Genomic DNA, 11196 nt, shown 5'->3' with positions numbered 1-11196 from the left:
GGGTTCTGGGCTGAGCCGAGGCTGCTGGGTGGCTGCTCTGACCTGACCCCTTGGCCTCCACTCTTGGGCTCCTACTTTTCCGGTGCCGCTCAGCTCCTGCGGGGACTCTAGCACCTGCCCCTCCTTCTCCCGCGCCCCCTCCACCCCTCAGGCAACAATAAACACTCCCCGCTATAAAAAGTGCCGTGCACTACATTTATCGCAAGGACTTCTTCATATCGTGGCCTCGCCTTGAAGAAGGGGCCAAGACAGGAGTCCCAAAATAGATGGGGGGCTTGTTCCAGACAGGAAATAAGCAGAATGTATAAAATCAGACATGTGTCCTTAATATATGGAAGGGCTTGCCCCAGACGCGTGGACATGTGTATTTATAAGTGCGCAGGCAGAAGTTTAAATATTCAGACACGTTTTATGATTGTCCTCTGCCCGTCTTCTGGTTAATGGCTCCTCCCGTGCCCACCAATACATCAATACCGTTGTGTGTATTGAGTCGCGGGCAGGGATGAGGAGGAAGCGCGTCCACAGCAGAGCCCGCTGAGTACAGTACAGTAAATCGGGACCCTCGGCAGACGGCGCTTCCCACCCGCCATGTTGGGGAGCCCTCCCTGCCCCCCGCGCCAGGCTGGGCGGCCAGGGCTCGCTGGCAGCCGGGGGAGGGCCTTTCATAACCCGCAGAATTTTCAAAGTGCGAGGAAGATGGTAAGAATAGATTTCTACATGTCCCGACCACGTGATTGGCGAAATAATTAATTCAGCACGTCCCTTAAGAAACACGGAGTCGTCATTAATCTGCCACGCAAAGGGCTCTCTCCGACTTGGAAAGTGCAGGGATCCCAAGAATATCACCCGCCCAGGGGGGCCGCGCGACGTCCCCGGCCCTCCACCCCCTGCCCTCGGCGGGTGCGGGAGCCTGGCCTGCAGGTAAATATTTTGGCAACTTTTATTTCATCAGATTTAAATCCTTAATGAACTTAGCTGTCAGGGCTGCTAACAAATAGTTTCCTTTGCTTCCTGATTTGGAACTGCGAGCCGGCGAGAAGTTGTTAGTGGCTTGGATGGTGACCTTTGATTCAGCAAAGCTTTGCACTTATGAAAAATTACTGAGAGCGGCCGAGTGTGTGTGTGTGTGTGTGTGTGTGTGTGTGTGTGTGTCCGCGCGCGCGCGTGTGTGTGTGAGAGAGGGAGAGACAGAGACAGAGACAGGGAGAGGTGTTTGTGCGAGGCGCTAGGGTGCTAGGGGACGAGGGGTGAGGGGTGAGGTGCGCGCGGGCTGCTGCAAGACAACAGGAGTTGTAAAAAAAAAAAAAAAAACCGGTCCGGCTGGGGACGCGCTTGGCGCACGCGGGCCGAGGTTGCCCGGTCGCCTGTGTCTACTGGGAACAATGGTCGCTGTCACGGCATCTGCCGCCTATTCTTAAACCGGTGAGAAAAGGCCCTGGCCCTCTTTTCAAGCGAGGGTCGTAAATTTTTCTTTGCGTCATAATAGAAGGCTATAAAATCGAGTTGAAATTTTACCCCAGGCAGGTTTTAACCAACAGATAATGATTTCCGAGTTGCTTCTCCCCTACTCCGCTCTCCCCACCCAAGCTCTGCTGCCTCTGTCACCCCAGCGAGTTTCCCCTTCTTTCCCCTTTATTTTTGTGTATTTTTAATTTCTATTTTGGAATAGCTAAAATAAACGCGAGAAGTCCCTGCAGCCCGAGTGGGAGACCCCGGGGCGACGAGAAGCCTGGCGAAAGGAGGATGGGGAGAGGCCAGGGCGAGCTGCAGAAGGCTGTCTCTCTGCTCTCTCCCGTTTCTGCCTTTTCTCACCGGCACTGCAAGAAAATTCGGTGTCCTAAGAGCCACTCTGCTCTGTCCCATCCCACCCCCAGCTTGCCAGGGACCTGGGCTGAGGCAGCAGCGGGCATTCTTTTCTTCCAGCTCACAGCTCCGACCCGGGTGCCTCTTCAGCTGCCTCCTTCCCTCTTGTTTCTGTGAGATGCCTCCATTGGCTTTCAGAATGATTTCAGCTAGCCGTGGCTGGCTGCGCATGGTGGTTGTTTTGGGATTGTGTTTGTGTGTGTGTGTTTTCATTTCTTTTTTGGTGTATGTATATTTCCCCGTCAGGACAGAACAAAGTTTCCTCCGTTATGAATTATACATTCAAACAATAACACATTAATTCAATTATTCAAAGATGACAAATGTTTATGTGCTTTGCGAGTGACTCGGGCGCAGATTCCAGGCGCTTTCTCTGAGCTGCTTGCATTTTTCTCAATGAGAATTGTCTCTCCTCCCACCCTCACCCACTCCAACCCACCTAGATACCCCCTTGTAGGCCCAGAGAGAAACCCACAAAAACTTCCCCAGCCCTGCTGGCGGCCCGGCAGCCAACAGCCTCCCAAGGCCCCGGCTTGGCGGGCACCGGCCCTGGCTATTTTATCAGTGTGACAATTGCCCGGGTTGGTGTGATAAATCATCGTAAGTAATTCCTGAAAGGGTGCGAGACTGTTGGGGGCCGGGCGAGGACTGTAAATCTTTCCGGTTTATTGCTCTATGAACATATGCTCCGATTGAAGAAGGCTTAGATCCTTTCCTGGAGACAAATTCCCGCAAAGCAGCCCCCCTCTTTGGCTGGGGATTAACACTTGCTGCGGTGCCACCGGCTCGGCCTCTGGCAGGAGGCTAGGGGGCGGAGTCCTCCGGGTGGGGGGTGGGCTTGGGGCACCCAGGATCCGGCTTCGAGAGACAGAGACTCCCCGAGTGGGCCTCTGGCCAGGTCCGGCCAGGTGAACAAAAGGAGGGGCTCGGGCCTCCAGGACATTCCTGAGCCTCTGTAGTGGGGATGCGGTGGACCTTACCCACTCCTCCCGTGCTCGTCTATGGCTGCTGGGCGCTTTCGCCGGTCTCAGACCCTGCAATCAGCAACAGAGCATTTCACTGCGCCTGATGCCGCTGAAAAGCAGAGTGGGCAACGAAACCAAGACTTCGGGGATAGGATGGAGAGTTTCCAGTGGTGCGGGATTCCCGAGCGCGGGCCCGGCTTGGGAGGGCCTTGGGCGCTCATTACAGGCCAGGAGGTCGGCTGCTGGCCCTGCCACGCTTAATTCTTTTTCCCACATTGCAAAATTGTTCCCACCAGCCACTCGGTGAGTGGTGGGAATCTGTCTCGATTGAATATTTCTAAAATAAAAGTTTCATCGTCCCCCAGGTTAGCCCAGCCAGGACTCATTCCGCAGTCCTCCTTGCCTTCCTGGAGGCACCGCAGGAAGCGGGAAGTCTCGGCTTCGCGGTCGCTGGGCCTATGGGATCTGCGGGTCCTGTCCAGATCTGGAGTCACACAGATCTCGGCGGGCAGTGGCTCAGCGCCTAGCCGTCTCCAGGCCTCGAAGGACAAGATTGGGGTGCTCAGGGGTCAGAGAGAGGAGGTCGTTCTGGGTCCAGGCCGCCTGCCGCGCGCCTTCTCTGTCTCAGAAGTGGCAGCGACTTGGCTGCTGCAGACCGAGTCTGCAGAACGAGCCAGGGAGTGGTGGTAGTGGCAGGATTTTCTGAGGTGACCGCCAGTGCTGAGAGCCGCGGCTTCCACCTTAGGATCAGAGCAGGTGTTGTGCCACCACATAACCACCTCGCCCTGGGAGGAGGAGAGTGGGGCGTCGGCCTAGGCGGCGGAGAGGCCGCCTTGCCAGGGTCAGTGCGGATGCGGAGTACTCTGCGGGGCCAGGGAGCTAGGGGTACCCTGAGCCTCTGCTGCTCCACAGCCGTCTCCAGAGACGCCTCTAAGAGAGGCAGCCTCTAAAATTTCCAACTCCCGGAGCAGTCTGGCGGAAGGCCCAGCCAGGGTCAGAGGTCGTTGTGGGGAGAGACTCTCAACGCCCCCAACCCACTGAGGGCGTCCAGGCCTAGACTGAGTCGGCCAGGAGCAGTGAGAATGAGTTCTTTCCTTCAGCCCCACACCCATCCGCGTCTGCCCCAGGGAAGCGGCCCAGGTCCCAAGCCTCCTGTGCCTCCCTTCCAGCCCCCAGGCCTGGCTGCGCTCCGGGGCTGGGTGGCGTGAAAGTTTCAGCCTCAATCAGTACAATCTTCTCTCGGGGTCACGTGAACAAATATGCTTGCATTTGAAGGCAGCGGCCGTATTTCCCGACTTTGAGGGGGTTTCCGGGGCTCTCTCCAAATCCAGAAAGGACCACGTTCCGCAAGCAAAACAAACCCCAAGCTCTGGGGGTCCTGGGAGGGCTGGACAGAAACCCAGGAGTGGGTGGGGGCGCGGGTGGCCGCCGCTCTGGGCCCTGGAGCGGACGGGCGGGCGGGCGGGCGGGTGGACCGATGGGCGCGCAGCGCAGGCGAAGCCAGCTCGGGGACTAAGAACTCGTTCCTCCTGCGTTTATTGGTAGTTGAACCTCAGCCTGGTTCCGTTCTACCGGGAATTCCGTGTGCTCGAGTATATGGCCGCGTCTGCAAGCGCGCAAGACCAGGGTTGGGACAGTGTTGTCTGCAGACAAAGGGGGAAGGCTAGCTCTGCCCCCCACTGGCGCCCACTCTGAGGCCGAGGACACCAGGTTTATGATAAATTGGGATCCAGGTAAGCAATTGCATGACAAAATGGAAATCTTTGGGCACGGGGCTGCTTGCTGCCCTGAGCGGGATACTAAATATGATTTATTTTGTGTAATCTGTGATCTTGATTATTGCCAATTGGTGAGGCAGCCCGCGTAGACCTAGATACACTGCTACATATACATCGAGGACGGTGATTAATCGTAACAAGGCGCGCTTTGTGGGGACGTTCCCCGCCTACCAAAGGGTTAGGAGGACACTACCTTTCCAGGCTTGGAGGGTGGCCGGCAGCATTGGGGGTGGTAGTTGCAGTTTGAGGAGGTGAGGTGACTGGGGGCTGGAGGAAATATTTGGGGGCTAAATGTGCAGTTAGGAGAATGGACTGAAAAAGAAATTTTTTAAAAAAACTTTTTTTACATGGTCACTGCCAAAGTAAGACGGAGTGTCATATTAATTGTGTGTCTTCGGCTGCTGGGCTGGGTGCAGTCGGGTTGATTTATATGAATTTAAAATAAACTCGGTGGCCAGCCAGCTCCCTGCATTGTTCGGGTAGCAGCTCCACACTCAGGCTTTACCTCTTGCTGCTGGCTTTTTTCCTTGGGAGATTAAAATGCTACTGTGCTCCCCCTCCCACATTTGAGAGAACCCCCAAACTACCCAGAAGAGTTTGGGAGGTTCCTCCACACTTCCCTTTATCAATCTAAGCTTTCGATTGCCATAGTGGCAGAGAAAAGGTTTAGGGTTTCTGGGTCCTTCTCCCCAAGGAACCCTGAATGAACGCTAAATCATATATTGGTTCCCGAATCCCATCTCTCCTTTTGTTTATTTGCTCCCTGTGACTCCTGGCTGGGAGAGGAGAAGACAACCCATCCCGGGTTGTTCCGGGCCAGGGATGGAGTGAGCAGCTCCATGAGCTCTACTGAGTGGTTCCATGCTCACGGGAATGCCACTGGGCCAGACCCAACTGGACCCCTATGGGGAAGGAACCTCAAAAGCAAGGAGGACTCCCTTACCTTAGGTTGGGACGGGCCCTAGCAGGAGAGGAACCGACTTCCAGGCGCTTCGCCATCAAAGGAGACCAGAAAAGTTGTTTTGTCAATTGCCTGCGCTTGGCTCCATCAGAACTTAGAGTCGCTGGACATTTTTCTTTGCTAGCTGCCTTGAAGCTGCGCGCCTGCCAGATTAGTCAGCTGAATCCAATTACCGCGAGCAGCATTTCATTTGGCCCCATGGAGCACTCACTTATAACTTCCCCCGAAAATTTCAATAATCCCCACCAAGGCTCCATGCTGGCCCTATCCTAAAGAGTTTTCCTGGGGTGCTGCTGAGGGATGAGGTGTAGGATTGGGGTCGCTTGGACTCAGCTCTTCCTTGACAGCTCGCCCATGCGGCTGGCTCCTGCTCTCCCCGTTTTGGGCTCCAAAAAGGGCACCAGTACTGGTGGCCCACAGCCAGCCAGGTTAAGGCTGAGACTCTGGGCAAGCAAGCAGACAAAGTTGGGCCCTCGTGGGATGGTGGGTGGGCAGGCTAGGGAGCGTGGGAGAAGGTGCTGAAGGCTTTTCAAGTGGCCGACTTTAGTCAACTTGGGGTCCTCTTTCCTTTCTCCTTCCCAAGCCTCCTATGCCAACAGTTCACAGCACACCGCAGCCCCCACCCCCGGACGCCCAGGCGCAAACTTACCCTGTTTCTCCGTGGCTAGAAAAACAAAATCTAGCTAGGGGCGTAAGGGATTGGCGGCCCCAGGTGACCTCCCAACTTAGCTCTTTTTTTGAGGGGATGCTCCTACTTCTAAAGAACTCTTTTTAAAAAAATAAATAAATAAAAATAATCAAGCGGCGAAAGTTGACGTCCGCCCACGTGAATGTATTATATAAAGCAGCTTTCAGGACCAGCTGGCTTGAGAGCCCTGGTACCTAGCGCCTCCTCCGCACCACCCTCAGGGCCGGGCCCAGCCAGAAGAGCTTGGGGAAGAGGGGCGGGCGAGTGGCGTGTCCCCCTGGGTCGGGGCTGGCTGGGAAGCTGAAGCCGCTGCGCGAAGTTAGGAGCCCTACCGGGCTGGGATCTCTTCGAGACGCTTCTGTTGGGTGTTCATTAAGGGGTGAGTTATTGCGGTGCGAGCCAAAGGTCACTTCAAAGGCTTATGGCTGCGCGCTCTAGTCTTTAGAAGCGCCGGGAACGCTTTGTGTGAGGCTTTCCCGGGTGTAGTTTAGTGTTTGCAAACTACTGAGTCGACAAATTGCACAGGGCAGATGCAAGAGCGGGACTCTGTCTCTCTTCTTTCACCTGATGGGGTGGGCACCGGCTGAGTGGTGACAGTGGTGGGGGAGCTTGGTCTGTGGCTTTGGGTGTGGGTGGAAAGCATGTTTGTTTCTTAGGCGATTTGCAGTCTGATCCTGACCCAGAAGTGGGCAGCCCAGGGCCAACAGTGTGGTGGATACTTACCGGAATAAATAAACTCAGGGAAAGCAACAGATATTTAATGTACAAACCAGGAACTAGCTAGTGCCCAGCACCCTCTTCACTGAGGCTCTGTAGGGCAGCCCCTGACCAGGATTCACCCAGGCCTATTTACCGTCCTTTCCTCATACGCTTGTCTGCAGCCTCCCCTGCCGAACCCCCACCTTTATTCTCTCTTCTGCCCCTAGGAGGGTGTTTGGCCTCCAGGACTGAGACCTGGAGGAGCATTTAGAATTTGGTGGGGGAATGAGGAGAGCAGACTAGCTTCCCTGCACCTCTGACCCACTTGGCTCACCCCCTGGCTAGAGGGTCTGGCTGCTTTCCTCAGGTCCGGGCCCTTCCCTCCCCCATCCAGCCATGGATTTTGGCATTAAAGTGGCCCTCGCTCCCTAGGAGCCAACTGAGTCTGCTTTCTGCTGGGGAGAAGGCGTCTGAATGGCCACGGTACCGTATACAATAGTAATATTGACTGTGACGCCCTTAAAGTGGGAAAAGCCCTTCAATATGTAAGTGTTTGTAAGCAGAAACGACTGCTACTGAGTTTTCCATTTTGTTCCAGATCCGCCTCCACAGATATCAAAAGAAACCGGAAAAGCCTACAAAAAAAGAGTTAAAGACAAAATTCAAGAAAACACACACATACATAATTGTGGTGAGTGGGCATCATTTTAAAAAATTTCCACTACATTTCCATCTGTCCTGCAACTCAAGGTATCCATCTCAAAATTCATACATCAAGACATAGAACAAAGGGCAGCTTTGAAGTGGGTCACTTCAGTAGGAACTGCCGCCGGTAACTGCCGCCCGTTACATGAAAACCGATTATTGGCCTTTAAATTTATGGCGCTTTAATGGGGCCAGCCCAGTGCCTTAAATACAGGGTGCATTACAGTATTAAGTTATCTGGGCTAAATGAGAGTGATTTAGAAAGTGCATCCAGGGCTTCTTATAGAGCAAAAGAGGCTCAAACTTAGAGATCAGGAACTTGGGCAGAACGTAAAGTCCCCTTTCGATCAAACCCGAAAACCAGCGGTTTCGAATCCCGAAGTAGCAAAGTCAATAGGAAGGGGAGAATCGTTTCTCGGTTCCAGTGAATGCATGGGGATGCTCAGCAAAAGTCTTGGCCGCCAGAAAGATCCGTGGGCTTCTGACCCTGGTTTAGGCAAAACAGGGAGAGGCGCTGAGACCTACTTGAGCCCTAGCGGATTTTGAGAGAAACTGACCGCAACCTCCATCGCCTTCCCCCTCTCTTTAAACGTGCATGGGCTGGTTCTACCCATCGGTGATTTACGATGATCGCAGCCATAGCTTGGCGCTTGGCGCCCCCTCCCTTCCCAAGCACCCTCAGCCTTTCCACCGCCACCGGCACAGGAGCGAGCGCCGAGCCTGCCTCCAAGAGTCGGACGAGCCTCCCGGCGTCTGAGGCCACTGCGGGCAGCAGATTTTTGATCCCCGACGAGGCTGCGCGCGTTCATCCCTTCTCGGCCTCGGAGCAGAGCTGCTAGCAGAGGCAGGCGCCGGTCACTTTATATAATCCCGCTGCTCGCAGGGTACGCGAGCGAGAGCGAGAAAAGTGCGGAGTAGGGAATTCTTTTGCTGCGCTGCCTCCTACGCGGAGCCTGCTTTCCACTTCTGAAAAGTGCCAGGCCTTGGGAAGTGTTTTTCTTTTCATTCCTTACTGAAGCGTTTACTGCCGCCGTGGTCGCAGTCATAAATTTTGCTACAAACCACAATGACAGGTGCATTGATATGCACCGTGAGAGCTCCAGCTGCTTAATAACCCCGTCCCCTGGTCGCTGTGAGCGCCTTTTATTTATTCGGTATCATATTAGGTATTGATCTCTGGTAGAATTAAGTGCGGTGAGCAAGTATCAGGGCTTGGCTGCTTTGGAGGCGCAGCGGGCGAGGCAGGCCGGCGGGGCCGGGGGAGCGGGCGGTGGCCGCTCAGAGAATACCATCTTTCCAGGCGGAGACCGTTAGGCCCTGTATTCCGGGCCTGCGGTTGGACCTCCAAGCTGAGTGGGGCAATTTCCCATCACCGGAAGAAAGGGCGAGCCAGACCTATTTGGCACCCCTTTCCCCGGAGGAGCAGGGGACGGCCGCCAGCAGCGTTTGGGGAGGCTGCCCTGGCCAGTTCCCCGGGTTAAAGGGTGGAGGAGAAGAGGAGGGAGAGGAAATGGCAGCTGAGGACTTGGAAGAAATAAGGTGGCCTTGCTCTACCACCCCTCCCCCACACTGGCTCATCTTCACCCCAAGGCATTTTGGTCTTGGAGCCCAAATGAGCAAAGGTACCAAAGGGCGAGAAAAGAAAGGCTTTTAAAAAAAGGGTGAGGGGCTGATCGAAAAGATGAGCCACTGAACAGTTGACCATTGTCCAAGTGATTTATGACCCATTCCTGCTTTTTAGGTTCAAGCAGAGTTCACAAGGAGTAGGGATTTCTGAAAAGAAATAAGCCTTTTTACCAGTTTTGTAACTATATTCTCAAGTTTTGTTTTAGGAGGGATTACTTTTTTGGAAAGCTGTATTTTGGGGGGACTGTAAAGCCATTTCCAGTAAAGACAGCACCACTACTGGCTCTTGCTTTTGGGGAAACGGACATTAAGGTAGTGGATTGCCACTGAGTGGGAAATTTCTTAAGACAATATGAACAGTCAGGAAAACAGACTCTGTTTTTTCAAGAAGCTGCCCAATATTTGTACTTTTGAGGTCTGTGCAGAACTTTTTCTAAAAGTATGCTATAGGAGCAAATATACATGTAAAGCCTTCTGTCCCAGAAGAACTGGTCAGTTCCTAAATAAGCTATTTCAGTGTGACTGGTTCACCTATCTAGATAAACTTTGTCAACTTGGGAGGCAGGAGTGGGGATGTTTTGCTTCCACAGTTGTAAATGGCATGACAGAAGCAGAATGTTCTGGTGGTCTGAGTATCCGATGTGACCATTAGGCCTCCAGAAGGTTAAGACTAGAAGCAGGATACCAGAAAAGCCTGAAACATAATCAAATCCAGAGTGCCTCTTTCTTTAGCAGGAGGGCAAACATATGTGAATATTAGTCACAGATTGAAGATGTAGCTGTCCATTTGATATTCAGTAACTTTTAACAGAGAATGATACATAAAATTAATCAAAAGAAAGATTAAGTCTAGTTTTGTTAAGTAGATATCCTAACTACCTACATTTAGGAACACTAATGGAAACAATTCCTACAACATAATATCTTGGTATTAAGGGCCTGTCCTCATCAAGACAAATGGCATGCTCACTTATATTCTAAAACAAACAAACAAAAAAAAATGGGAAACAAAACTACTTACCAAACAAAGGCTAATTAGGAGAATTTTTAAAATTAGATTAGGCTTTTGGTGAAGGTGGAGGGAAAAATGAGTGAATGATTTTGGTATCGGTAGTCAAATTCATTAGGCTACATAAGCTGTCTAGATGATGTGGTCCATCATGATGACCAGGATGGAAGCCAGGGAGAGTTTCTAGGAAGGAAAGTTGCCTGAAAGACAGATCAAGAATTGAGACCCGGGAGCTGACCTATGAGTTTTCTTTATCAAACAGACAAAAGTGATTCAATGGTATTAGTTATACTTTAACTCTTTAGGAGACTTTCAGAAGAAGTAGGGAGGGAGGGTGCGAAAGGAAACCCCCATCAAGAAGGGAATACAAAAGGGGTAGAATTTTTCTTAGCTTTTTTTCTTCTTCGAATTCTGGGTCCATTCATCATGTCATGAAAGGTTCTCTCATTGGTTGTGGTTTGGGTGGGAGGTGGGGTAGAATAGATTATCCAGAGCAGAGGTCAATAATAATATCTATTATACAATAGATTCAAGGCAAAAATGATAAATTTATAAAGCATTCTCTATTCACCCATGCATTTCCATGCATTTCCAATTCTAGATGTCTTTGCCCATTTCCAGTAGTATCCATTTAAAAGTAGTAGAAGGTCAAAAGTAAAAGGTCTAGAAAAACATAGATGAAAGAGAAGAAACATTTTCTAGCCTCAAAATGAATCTGGAAGTCTGCAAGTCCTCTTCTTGGTTTTTATCTCCTAGTTTTCTACATTGTTGATTTCACACTGCTGATCCATAGAGCTAACTCAGCTGACTTTCACCCTGTCATCGCTAAGTGGACTATGTGAACTTTCATGAAAGATGCTGTGATTTTGAAACCAGGTGGGAGAGACACTTTTTTTTTTTTT

Source organism: Saimiri boliviensis, chromosome 5 (genome assembly GCF_048565385.1).
Source record: "Saimiri boliviensis isolate mSaiBol1 chromosome 5, mSaiBol1.pri, whole genome shotgun sequence".
In the NCBI taxonomy this organism is placed as follows: Eukaryota; Metazoa; Chordata; class Mammalia; order Primates; family Cebidae; genus Saimiri; species Saimiri boliviensis.
The sequence above is the reverse complement of the archived record's forward strand: the minus strand, read 5'-3'. Positions refer to the sequence as shown.